This window comes from Maniola jurtina, chromosome 1, assembly GCF_905333055.1.
Source record: "Maniola jurtina chromosome 1, ilManJurt1.1, whole genome shotgun sequence".
Taxonomy (NCBI): domain Eukaryota; kingdom Metazoa; phylum Arthropoda; class Insecta; order Lepidoptera; family Nymphalidae; genus Maniola; species Maniola jurtina.
The window spans coordinates 14,426,285-14,440,687 of record NC_060029.1 but is presented as its reverse complement, the minus strand read 5'-3'; the positions used below and the strand labels follow the sequence as shown (position 1 = coordinate 14,440,687).

Below are 14,403 nucleotides of genomic sequence, written 5' to 3'. Positions count from 1 at the left end.
ATATTTCCATTTTCGTCCCTTTGCGTGACTTTTAACCCTTGCTATAAAAAAGTGGTAGATATAGATATAAGCGGTGATAGCTTAGTAGTTAAAACATCCGCTATTCGGGAGTCGGTGGTTCGATGCCGAACACGTACCTCTACCTTTTTGAAGATATTTTGTACAAGTCACTTGGACAACGTTGTAGACTATGGCCCTGCCTCGTTCTGAGAAGAGATCCGTGCTCAGTAGTGGGCCGGCAATGGGTTGATGATGGTGATATTTATATGGCAATATAAAACTAAGAACTATCACACAACTATATAGGTATACAGCTATTTGATTCTATAGGCATCGATCCCACTACGGTGCGCACGGAACTCTAATTATCGGAGTTAGTTCAACAGTGAAGAAAAATATCGTGAGGAAACCTGCTTGCATGAAAGTTCTCCATATTTTTTTTTCTCGTTTAAAGAGCTGGGTCACTAGTGTGGCCATGTGGCTCTGGTAGGTTCATACTATCCTATTGACCTACCAGAGCCACATGGTCACACTAGTGAATGTTCTCAAAAATATGTAAAGTCTGCCAATCCGCGCTTGGCCAGCGTGGGTTAGGCTATAGTCAAATCTTTCTCATTCTGGGAGAACACCTGAAGTATTGAGTCGGCGATAGTTGATTATGATTGATTAAGAAAGAAAAACAAAACTCGAATTTGCTTTCAAAATCCCTATGATTTATATATTTAGCTTGTTGCTTTTCTGTGTTTCTTTCCGTAGAACAAAACAGTTTTATCTCAGTTTGGCTGTAAACGTCACAAAACGAGAAGAATTTATGAAATCGTCTAGTAAATTCCGTGATTTATAGTTCCAGTTTTCATGTATGATATAAGTTTAAAATAAAAAGTTTTCAAAAACAACCTGTTTCTTGTATCAAATCAACATTGTAAAACTGTTTCCCTACATCAAATTAAGATTGCCAACTACATTTTAGCTTTTGTATAGAGCGGAAACCGTCATAATATATCACGCTGCCATCACATTTTTCTTTTCAACATCTTACCATTAAAATAATGTAGAGACTTAAGAAATAAAAGAACATAGAAAGATTTCGAAATAGAAAGTTTTTTATTCAAATAAAAGTGCTTTTGAATCGTCAAAAGAATCTCAGATCCAAGTAAGAAGAAAATACTTGAGCTGAATCCCTATGAACAAGTGTAAATTAAAAATTAAAAAAAGTGAAGGTTACAGTAACTAGAAAAGAGCTTTCAAACAGCTGAACCGACTTTCTTGGATTATAGCTAAGAATACTCTCGATCAAGCCACCTTTCAAACAAAAAAAAAACTGAATTAAAATCGGTTCATTACTTCAGAAGCTACGATGCCACAGACAGATACACAGATACACACGTCAAACTTATAACATCCCTCTTTTTGGTTAAAAAGGAACCCGGATGCGTTCGAAACTAGTCGGGCTATCGTCGACTTAACACGTGAGTAAAGCCGGATTCTGTGACAGCTAATAGTCCTCCCTATAGTGTATTTCGATTATACAAACAAAATGTTATCAAAAACTAAAATCCTAAAAAAATATAGTTTTTTGCGTGCGCAGCGATAAAGTGCAACTTCTTACACAAAGACACCAAGCATTATACATCTGGCACGTTACTGCAATTTATATTACCCCGGGCTAAAAACCAAAACACGTACCATTTAAAGTGGATGATCTATTATAAGTATGCAATAGTTTGCCAAACTTGTTTCCAAACAAAAACAATATCGGAGTTGTATTGGCCAGCCTGAATTTCAAATGCAAAGGAATTCTTCGTTCTCTTAACCACGTAGTGCCGTTGCAGGTCCCTCGTGTAACTTTTGCTTCATACATTTGTTATACCTATCGTACCGACGGTATCGTTTTGCAAAGATTTTTGACTTTTCTTGTACTATAGCATTTTTTTAAATAATAGTGGAAAATCAGCAAGAAATGTATATTTGGGACAAAGATAAGAGACAACCGATTTAAAAGTAGGAAGGCATAGAGCATAAGGACGTTAATTATTTAATTCGTCAATAATGCAAATAGCTGCAATGATGCAGCTCACCAAAATTCAATAGGAGGGAAGATACCTCGTGGACGCAATCCCGCGACATTGATCAGACTGGACAAAAGAAGCTTTTTTTTCACTAGGTATATAGACATGCCCTTGACTGCAATCACACCAAATAGTAAGTGATGATGCAATACCAGAGTTGTATATTTATTCTGGGTAGTATCACAGACAAAAAAATTACAACTCTATATGAAGTATCAATAAATATAGTTCTTTTTTCTTTCATTCGCACTGCAGGTCGGCGATAAAAAGACTAGATATTAGTAGCTAAATCTAAGAGCTCTTAGATTTGGCTTTCGTTTCACAATATTTCCCATCTGTTATACTTAATACTTATACTTAATGTTATACTTAATATTTGTTATACTGTTAGCTTTAATTTAACTGAGTGTCAAATAAAACTGTAATCGGGATATTGTCAACGCAAACTAAGTACCCACGACACAGGATTACCTAGTGTGGGTACCACCAGACACAGGGAAATTATTGTATAAGACTATATTTTGTTAATAAAACAAGGAAGTGTTACATCGGTTATAATAACTCATATGATAATTTTAATTATCGCGAGCAGTTCCCCGCAGGACTGCATAAACGAGATGGCACGTAGGTCACAGACACATAGATACAGAAAGAGGCACTGAAACTAAATTATACCAATATCTCATAATTATACAAAAAAAAGTTTTGTCCGGACTACAGGTGTCCTGACTGATTTATCGACGAGGTAAAGTAGGGATTGTTAGTTTTTATGAGAGTCCGTCATTTTGCAAGCTTTATTTCTATAAAAATTAGGATTTAGGCTTTTGGTTAAAAATGAAAAAATACGTACGTGGCGGGTCACTAAAGTTACTATAAAATCATATGGTTTTAGAAGAATTTTTCTTCTTATCTATCTATTAATTAGATGAAATCAGTTGTAAATCTCTCCCAAATCACTTTAAAGTCAATTTAAAATATTTCCCACAGCGAATCTCTATCACACAAAGAACGATGATTTTTGCTATAACTCTCTAAAATCGTATTATTGTAGAAATATTGTTGAAAATTGTACAAGATGCTATAAAAAAAATGAAACTTTATTTCCTACATCCCTTCATATTCTTGTGTGCTTGCAGTCTAGCGTATCTTTGAAAAAGTTAATAAAAGTCACATCCAGTACGTCTTTACATCTATGCCCGACCCTATTCAGCCATGCGTCTCGGCTATCAGCGTCGCGCACGCCTTACTTTGCGGTGACATACGCTGAAAATGCCTAGACTCCTGAAATGTATCCAGCTACACGCCTAAGAGTTGACATAGAGCTCCCTTTCGTTGGAAAATGGTCCGAGTTTGCATCGCATCAGTCTATTAATGAACCACTGGGCAATTTCGTCCACCATTACAGATAGTGTGAGATCATTATCCACATAGTCAATCGATAGAGGTTCTCTATTGCACATAGGTATCTTATACATGCCACGGCTTTGCGCCTCTAGAAAAAGAGAGATACGAAGCTATCTTGTAATCTTCGCTACAACAGGATAGGTATATGCATTTCTAAACTTCTCCTGAAATATGCAGATTTCTTACTATCGATATTTCCTTCGTCCAACTACATTTAAAATCCACTTCCGTAGTCACGACTTTCGTATGGTTTGTGTGCACATTTTTAAAACTAGCCCGAAGGGGTTAGTATTATAATTTATCATGATAATATGTCTCTACATGATAAGTGACGACAATGTAATATATATATAACAAAATAACAATCCTATCAACAATTAACTTATCTTTCAAAGACTTTTGACCATTGGTCTGGTACTATGACAAATAGATACAATACGCATAACGCGTCCCGTAGAGAGGGTAAGCTGCATTAGTGCTTTTTGCCTGAAAGTTATTAAAAGAGGTGCATTTTTGGTAATGCGGTATTTTTCCAGCGCTTAAACTCTCCTGGGCTGTCTCGATAATAATATTTTAGTCGAAGGTTTAAGTTTATATCTCTTGCAAAGCTAAAAGTTTGAAAGAAGGTTTTAAAACTTAAATGTTATTTCAAATCAAGTGTTTTTGGAATTTAATATTTTAACAGTACTTTCAAATCTTTTACTGACCGATTTTACAATCTTCAAATCATGTTTTACTAACTAAAATTTTTTATTAGAAAAAGTTTATGTAATTCTTACTGAAAGAAGACTGAAAAATTAGCGTGAAGCTAGATTTTCTTAGTTTTAAATTCACCCTTACTTTTACGGAAGGCAATAGAATATATTTTTTTTTAATGAAAAAGTAAGTATTCATTTAAAAATATTGGAAAGAACAGCTGTAATCATTTGATACTTGCATATTTGACATTTGACACGTCTAGGGTTTCCGCAATGAAATGTTGCTTATGTCCGTCCTCGGAGTGCAAGCTATCTCTGTACCTTTCGTTAAACTCGGTTTAGCGAAAGTGACATTAAAAGGTAACACACAGACATATAGATATGGTAGACACACTTACGCATTTATGATAATAATATGGGTTTCTACAAAAGAACACGAGCCCTATTTATGGCAAAAAGAAAATTATTTTTATTATCCCCTCTTGTCGTGTAAAACATTATACAAAATGAATTTAGATAGCAGTAACAAATACCTCGTACTAAAACTGTCGGAGCTTTATGAAAGTGTTCAGCGTATTCCTCTGTATCACCTAAATTGCTTGTTCTATGCCTGGATTGTGTAGGCAGAGTAATAAATATTTTGTGATGAATTTTGTGTCTTTTATTGTTTTTTACGACCCTGTGATGAAATACCTGTGCGCCACACAGAATTTATATACATACTTTGCTAACGAGTGTGTTACAAATTGCAATCCGAGGCTTTATTGTAACTTTTAAGTTAACGTTAACTGTGCGTAGGTAAATCCGTCAGTATGGACAAGAAAGTGGGGAAACATGTTTCATATTTTGAACTGAATGAAAATGCAATACTAGCTGACTGTCTTGTTTCTATGTTTGTTAGTTTGTTCGTAATAATGAGTTTGACGTGAGTTATGTACCTACTCACAAATAAGTCGATACTCTGACTAATTTCCTTTCAAGTAAAGATTTTTATATAAACCTCTGGAGATGATACTGTTATTGGTGCTATTAGAATGCCATAAGCCTTTGTCTTATTACTTTGTCGTATTAATTTACAAATGGCGAAAAACCCGTTAGACCCGTTTAGTGCGTTTTTAAAAACACATGGTTTTCTTTATCTCTTAAACAAGCTCTAAAAAATCTGGTACAAAATTTATACTCGTGCCCCATTCCACCACAAGGAGGCCGACTTTCAGTTAGCAGTAAAACCGCCGTAAAACGCGAATGTGACGGCACCGCCTCGGCCTGTAATACCTTTCCGTCTACCATAAAGTATCTAAATAGTGTGGAACTGCATATTATTACGCTCTAGCTGTGTTATTGGATACTGAATATGGTTGTCTTTCCGCTATCCAAAATCTTGTTTGTTTTCATTTTTAGGGTTTCGTATCTAAAAAGGAAAAACGGAACCCTTATAGGATCACTTTGATGTCTGTTTGTCCATCTGTCTATCGTGTACCTATAGAGTACTTCCCGTTGACCCAGAATCATGAATTTTGGCAGTAGGTAGGTCTTATAGCACAAGTACCTAAAGGAAAAAATCCGCAAACCGTGAATTTGTGATTACATCACGAAAAAAAAGTGTTCATGAACAAATAATAATTAGTATTTTTAATTATCAAAGTAAAATAACTCTACCAAGTGGGAAATCATACGAAAGGGCTTTACTTACTAAAACAGGTTTTTATTTAGGTATACTATATATGCATAATAGTTTTTACGCGGGATGATAAAAAAGCATGGATTTGACTCGCTCCAGCAATGCGCGGGTCTGCAATTGCTTGTATAGTATAGAATATTATTGTAAATTGAACAATTGAAAAGAGCAACCGCCGAGTTTCTTGCTGGTTCTTCTCGGTAGGAGGGTAGGCATTCCGAACCAGTGGTAAATTATTTGACGATTCAAAAGCACTTGTAAAAGTTTATTTGAATAAAAATCTATTCTATTCTATTCTATTCTATAGTTTTTAAGCGGGAGGCCCGAAAGCAGCATCATATACGATCCGTAGCACCCATCAGTCGCTTTTACCACGGAAGTCTATCGTGGTCATGGCCATAGGTACATATCATCCGATCGCGCGACACACTATCACTGCCAAAACAAGTGAAATAATATAACAAATTCAGTATCACATTCTCAACAGAGTTTTCAGATGTGCATTTTTAACGTGGCTACAGACACTAATGTAAACAGCCTCGTGAAATGCATCGTGCAGTTGAAAATAAATCATGACGTATGATACCCGAGCGCATCCGGGATACATGTTAAGAATTCCGAGCACGGCAAGCCTTGCCCGGGAGGTTGACGGCCCCAAGATAGGGAGGTTTTAAAAAATTGCTTACTAAGTATCAGAGTTCAAATTCAAAGTTGCTCAGCGAGCTATGGAGAGGGCTATGTTAGGAGTTTCCTTGAGGGATAAGATCCGAAATGAGGAGATCCGCAGGAGAACCAAGGTCACTGACATAGCCCAAACTATTAGCAAGCTGAAGTGGCAGTGGGCAGGCCATGCGTGTCGTAGAGGCGATGGCCGTTGGAGCCGGAAAGTCCTTGAGTGGAGACCGCGTTTAAGCAAACGTAGTGTGGGACGCCCTCCAGCACGATGGACCGATGATATCAAGCGGCTGGCGGGAAGTGGCTGGATGAGGAAGGCTGAGGACCGGGTGTGGTGGCGCTCTTTAGGGAAGGCCTATGTCCAGCAGTGGACGTCCACAGGCTGATGATGATGATGATGATGATGAAGTATCAGAGGAAATATTAAAACCTCGTGACTTTTTTGGTTCTATCGGTGAGTTTCGCGTTGGGTTTTTAACCCCCGACCCAAAAGAGGGGTGTTATAAGTTTGACGTGTGTATCTGTGTATCTGTGTTTCTGTGTATCTGTCTGTGGCATCGTAGCTCCGAAACGAATGAACCGATTTTAATTTAGTCCTTTTTGTTTGAAAGGTGGTTTTGATTGAGTGTTCTTAGCTACAATCGAAGAAAATCGGTTCAGCCGTTTGAAAGTTATCAGCTCTTTTCAAGTTTTCTTATACAGGATTTTGTGTCAGGGGTTTTAAATTTTGAGTTATGTATAATCACTATTTGCGAATTGCTGCAAGAATATTTGATGTGGGGAAAAATCTACGCTATTCGGCATGCCGGCCCACTACTGAGATGAATCTCCTCTCAGACGGTCTCAGGGTTTATGTGTTTAGACCGTAATCTACTACTATCAAGACCGAACTGGTACACCTTTTTGAGAGCATTATGGAGAACTCTTGGGCAAGCAGGTTTCCGGACTGTGTTGCTGGGTTTATGGTTGGATGCGTAAGTGCATTTTCCCCAGCGAAATTTTTTTCCATAACCGTTAAAGCAAGTTTTTTTTTTTAAATCGTAAAATCATAAAATAAATTAATCTTTTTTTCTTTTTTGTCAGCCCTAGCACAGACTACGGTCTATTTGGGCTGCAAAATTCCAAACACCAGTCTGTTTTTTATCTAGTGCTTTGGTCTATAAAAAATGGTGAAAAATGATTCTCTTTAAATTAAGTCTATTACTAAATAAATAAAATAAATAAGTGATATATAGTTATTGTTATTTTCATATACCTACTATGCTCATGACTGTTTTTCCGACATATTCCATTATTTTCATTTTACAGATTTTCGGGAAAGGTGCCTGTAATAAAGTTGGATCCTATTAAGAAATGAACTTTTATCAAGCAACACTCTACACGAATTGGAAAGGGAGCTACGGCCTCCATTAGGTAAATCCAATTTGTCCGAATTGTCTGGCCATCAGTCGAGAATAGAATGAATTTACTTCGTCTGTATTGGCACTTTGGACTATTGTTATGTGTACATAAATGTGGAGCCGGCCAACTAACTCGATTATTTACCATTTAATTAAGGGAGTTTTATGAAACCATTATGATCAAATGCAAGTAGTACTGGCACCTTGAGAGGATTCCGTTCAATTTTTTACAAATTATTGAATTAGTGTGAAAATATGGGATTTGAAATTAATAACTCTGAGATATATTCCTCAATTGTGGCACAATACCTAGGTATTTTTCTGCCAACTTTCAAGATTGTAGATGACAAGGATGTTTCCTAGGTTTAAATGGTACTTTAAGTAGGTATGTAATTATACGCATTAGAATGCTATGAAAGTTCGTTTATTTTATTACTTTAAATTGTATGTTTATGGATGAAGGAAAACACCAGGAAGAAATTTCACACCTGAGAGTTATATATAAAGTTCTAAAAAGTGTGTGAAGTTTGCAAATCCGCAATTGACCAACGCAATTAGTAAAAAAAAAAAAAGTTAAACTAGAAATGTTTCAGCAATGTGAGGCCTAAGTAGATAAATACTAAAATCTTTTATAGTATTTGATACCCACTCTTTAGCTCAAGTCGTTTCCAAAAAAGGGATCTTGACATATGGACAGATAGATTGACAGCAAAATGAGCCTATAAAGGGTTCTATTTTTCCCATTATGAAATATGGAGCTTGAAAAGTTTTATTTATTTAATCCAACGAGAAAGCCTATACAAGATAAAAGTAGGTTTATACGTAAACATCTACTATTCTGTATCTTCTAGGGGCTTCACGTATGTTAGTTCGCCATCGGGAATTGTGAATTGTATTAGTAACTTGATAAGCTTTTCTAACGTCTGTACTGAATTGTTTTAAATCATCCACGTCTCCATTAATCTGAACCTTATGACGAAGGATTTTTGGTTGGTTTTAGGATGTTTATGGAAGGTGGTGAGGGCATTTTGGAAGTGTAGCGTGAAATGGCGTGTGACACGCGAAGAAAGGTGCATAGACGAATGTCTGCATCGGCGAGGATGTCGGCAAATATCGATTCAGCTGGGCTGATACAAAACTAATTATGCATTAGAAGCAGAGACGGTAGCGCAAAATGGGTTCAAATGTTGGGATAACTTTAGTTCTAATGCCAAGAAATTGCCCATGTGGTTACAGAATAGAGGAATAGAGTTGCAAGTTATCGTCACAACTCATCATTTCACTTTTGCTGGCGGATAGGTAAAAGACGTGACATTTTCTGGTGCATATAAAATTCAGGCCTAACCTCTCCTTACTATCCGTTCGATGTATTCATGTAAAAGACTTGCCTACAGCAGGTACGATTTGGTCAATAAGACAGATACAGGTTAGCCATTGACTGCAGTCTCACCTGGTAGGAAGTGATGATGCAGTCTAAGAGGGAAGCGGGCTAATCTGGAAGGGTATGGTACCCCATACCCTTTTGGTTTCTACGTGGCATCGTACCGGAATGCTAAATTGCTTGGCGGCACGGCTTTGCCGGTAGGGTGGTAACTAGCCACGGCCGAAACCTCCCACCAGACGAGAGATTTAGAAATTATAAAATTCCAAACCCTGCTGGGAATCGAACCCTGGACCTTCTACTGATAAGACCACTGCGTCCGAGAGGTCGTCAAAGATAGATTCTAACCAGAGCTTTTGTAAGGTGAATAATAAGCGAAGTTTTTTAGACCGCTGAGCTTAAAAAGTGCCCAATTAATTAGTTTGAACGTCCGCCCTGCTCCGTCTTCTGGATTTATAAAGGGAATTAGCATACAAATTGAAAAGTTTGCAATCAACTTAAAGTAGAAAATACCTAGGTGTTTTTAATTGGGCCAGGTGTTTTATTTATTCAGCATTTAATACATACCAATTAAGACATTGCCAGATTTCATTGGAATACTTATTAATTATTATTATTATTATACTACCGCTTCATAGCACTTAAATATTATGTTCTTATTAAAAATTTAAAAAAAGATTAATTGAATTCATCATCATGATAAACCCATCGCCAACTACAAAGCACGGGTATCTTCCAGGCACACAGGTTTCCTCACGAATGTTATCCTTCACCGTTAAAGCTTTTACTTACATAAAACGCACATAAATCCATACATAGAAGAGTGCATAGGCATCTTCTAGGTAAACGCGTCCCATCTCAGGCCACATCATCACTTTCCGTCAGGTGTGATTGTGGTCAAGCGCTTGCCTGAATAAAAAAGCCCACTTCGCTGAACTAATTTTGAAGATATTTACTTAATATAAAGTTAGCTAGCAACCTGGAGACTTTCAGTCCCAATTTCGATGGGATTTTTATAGATATTATTTAAAAAAAAAATTCGTACTCCGAGTTTTGTAAGAACATTAGGTATTCTTGCCCCATAATAGGGAAGGAAAGGCACAATTGCTATTAATTACTGAGACAATGACCCCCAAAACCCTTCGTGCCAACTTTAGTAACGAGTTAACGAGACTGGTATGGCCTAAATTATCCCTTATCTTTAATATTTTAGACAACATAGTGGGTAAAGTTTCAACCTTACAAATTCCTGGTATTTAAATAATAGCAACGACCTTCATGTGGTACTACAGAATATATAATAGTACCTTCCTGGTAGTCGCACAAGACCGTCATTCCGAATAAAAACTGGCTAAGAGCGAGTCAGACTCGCGCACCGAGGGTTCCGTACTCGGGTATTTTTTCGACATTTTGCACGTTAAATCAGAAACTATTAAACATAAAAATAAAAACCTCTTTTAAAATGTACAGGTAAAGCCTTTCATATGATACCACACTTTAATATAGTTATCGTACTTTGAAAACTGAAAATACTTGTTAATTTGTATGAATTATTTGTTCATGAAAACATTTTTTTTCCTAGAAAAAGTTTCTGGAAATTCTCCTTCCAAAAATTGCTTCACCATTTTTGACAACAACTACCAGTAAATCAAAATCAGTAAGGCTCAGACTTTTATGTAAAAATGTATGTCAGGTCTCGTGAGCGAAAATAGACTTTGTACTTAGTTTGTAGTTTTATGGTGTGCAAACGACATTCAACCTAAGGTGGTAAAGTAATTTTATGGTCGACGATACATTGATATGTTTATAACTGACTAGCTGATACCCGCGACTTCGTTCGCGTGGATGTAGGTTTTTTAAAATTCCCGTGGGAATTCTTTGATTTTCCGGGATAAAAAGTAGCCTATGTGCTATATATCCTCTATCCAGGGTATAATCTATTTCCATTCTAAATTTCAGCCCAATCCGTCCAGTAGTTTTTGTGTGAATAAGTAACAAACATACACACACACACACACATACACTTTCTCCTTTATAATATTAGTGTGATACGCTTAGAACGTAGTGGTTGTCTTTTCACAAATAACACATGAATAACAATGCAAGCCCAACAAAACGGAATTTCCCCCAAACCCGTCCAATAGATATCGTAACAAATTGGAATTTACATTTATTCCTATGAGAGACGTGTTAGATAAGCGCGAGTTGAAGCCACCAGCTGTCGTCAAAATCTGCGTTTCAGTTCGATAGCGGAAAACAAAGTACTTAGGTAATCCCTTTACCTTAGGTAATTTTTTAGGTATATTTTGTTGTTTGTTTAAGTTAAATCTTGTTTAATTTCACTTGTTCGCAACGTGGAAATGGTGATTTACAATTTTTTAAAAAGAGGGGTGTTATAAGTTTGACATATGTATCTGTGTATCTGTCTGTGGCATCGTAGCTCCTAAACTAATGAACCGATTTTAATTTAGTTTTTTTTTTTTGTTTGAAAGGTGGCTTGATCGAGAGTGTTCTTAGCTATAATCCAAGAAAATCGGTTCAGCCGTTTGAAAGTTATCAGCTCTTTTCTAGTTACTGTAACCTTCACTTGTCGGGGGTGTTATAAATATTTAATTTACACTTGTGTATTTGTGTGGATACGTTACATCAAAAGGTGTAAGTAAAGATCTACATTTTATTTTAAGTTAGATGACTTCATCTACATGGAGATAAATTTTTAAAAATCCCTTGGAAATCGTTTTATTTTCCGAGAGAAAAAGTAGACTGGATTACTCTCATGGTCTTTAACTATATCCAATCAAAATCATCACGTCAATCAATTGCGCCGTGATTAAAGGATAAATAACAAACAAACACACTTTCACTTTTATAATATAGGTGAGTTAGCATTCACCATATTATGTGCACTTAGATGTGAAATATTTTTTTAGTGAAATCAACAGTCTAAGACCTAAGTTATTTCGACAGCGAACACAACGATAAACAGCTTTTTATAACTCAGCCTTTCTTCCCTTTTTAAGTCAGCAACTTTCAACCACATTGCTTTTGAATAAAGGATTTATAAGTTGAGAGTTGAAAAACAAAATAACTTAATCGGAACCAATCCATGCGGGAACGCGCGGAATGTTTCGAATTTTCGAAATAGAAAAAGTTTGTGTATCGGTTTCGTAACACTTTTATTTCACCTGGATTCGTAGCGATTGAATACGCAAAACAATGTGATCATTTGGGTTACATTCGTAGATAGCTTTTTTTAATTTATAGACTAGCGTTTGGCTGCAATCACACTTGTTGACAAGTGATGATGCAGGCTAAGATGAAGCGCGCTTACACCTTCGATTCGAACCTGCGTCTTCTGGGTTCACGCCCAAGAGTTCCAAAGGGATTTTAAAAAACCTAAATCCACTAGGACGAAGTTGCGAGCACGATCCTTTGATACAGGGATAGCTTGCATCCCGAAGACAAACATGGTAACTTTATATCTCCGAAAATCAAAGAGTTCTCACGCGATTTTTAAAAAACCTAAATTCAAGTGGATCACATGGGCAACATAGTAGGCAAATAATTAAGATTGTTCAATAGGCATACGAAAATTTTAATGATAAAAAACGTAAAATACGTGCTTAACTAACACAACATTACGTATGTATGGTCGGCAGGCTTTCCGTCAAAGGGAAGATAATAAGCAATTAAGCCGCTTCATTTACATATTATTACAACCTCTATGTTCAACGTAATAGAGTTCAGAATAGCGTATAATTTTTAATATTCGTGTAAGCCGTCCGTTGTTGGTCCTTCGATGGAGAATTCGCGGAATTCCATAATAGCTCCCAGGATTCTTTCGCTGAGAATAAATTGAATTTTTTTCTGCTTTACAGTTTGGTATGCTTTACCTTACCTGGTCATGTTTTATTAAAAAATACGAATTTTTAACCTGGGAAATAAACAAATAGTTTCTCTAATACGCTTAGGAAACTTAGTAAAATTTCGATGTAGAGTTATTTTTCCCATCTTTTCAAGGGTTTTGATACGTTATGTACGTATACCCAAAGTACACCCTTTACCCTTCGTAACAGTTACCTGACTTCACGACTTCATGGATAAGTAGGTACTCTTAGCGTCTTTAGTCGTAACTCTGCAATACCTAGATAGGTACGTTTTATTTTCTTACAAAATGTAAAAGTTAATTTTGATTAAAAAAGCAGAATTTTATTGTTAGAAAACCCCAGAATCAGAAAGTTTGTTAGAATCAGTAAATCAAATAACCATCACACTTGACCATCATTTTTTAATTAAAAGTTAAATCGAGTGCATTTTTCGGACTTTTAAAATATCAAATTGAAAGCCTTGCTTTGTGTATAAAAAGTACCTCTAGAGAGTACCTATAATAAATCATCACCTAAGTATGACGTGTATCGCATGTAGCATCATAGTTTTAATATAGGTCTAGGTCCCAATCTAATAGAAATAAAAGAGGTCTCATTCAAATAAACTTTTATAAGTTCCTACTTTTACAATCGTAAAATATAGATTTTATATCTACGGGATGTACTGGTGCGGAATGCCTTTCCTACCCGAGAAGAACAATTTGCTTTACAATAATATACCTACTGTCACAATAATCTTATTAATGTTATAATTTAATATTACACAGTACACTACACTCTTATAATATTATATAATAGTGTAACTTACGTAAACCTTAACGAATTCGATTACGAATGCGTAATAATCGTAATTATTTTTAACGCGAGCGCCAGCCATTTGGACTAATTGAACAGCTTTCTATTACTCTTATCGCCGCCGGTAATGGTTGTATGAAAAGCGCATGAAAATTCGTGACTAATCCGATATTAGAGACTCGAGGCGACTTTGATTTCCTTTTAGTGGCTTATAACTTTTCGTCGCTAAGGCTGATTTACATGGAATGATGTGAAAATAGACGTTGTTGTATTTTACCATTACACGCAGTACACGCACCGAAAAATCCATACTTCTATATACTAATATTATAATGCGAAAGTGTGTCTGTCTGTCTGCTACCTTATCACGGCCAAACAGTTGAACCGATTTTGACGAAATTTGGTACAGAGTTAGC

The 14,403-nt window shown here is 36.1% G+C and overlaps 1 protein-coding gene across 1 annotated transcript in view; it reads right to left on the bottom strand.

The window, feature by feature from the left end:
• LOC123868026 (uncharacterized protein C18B11.02c) overlaps positions 1 to 14,403 on the bottom strand; it is a 459,041-nt gene that overhangs the window by 403,864 nt on the left and 40,774 nt on the right. The gene's annotated exons all lie outside the window — the stretch shown is intronic.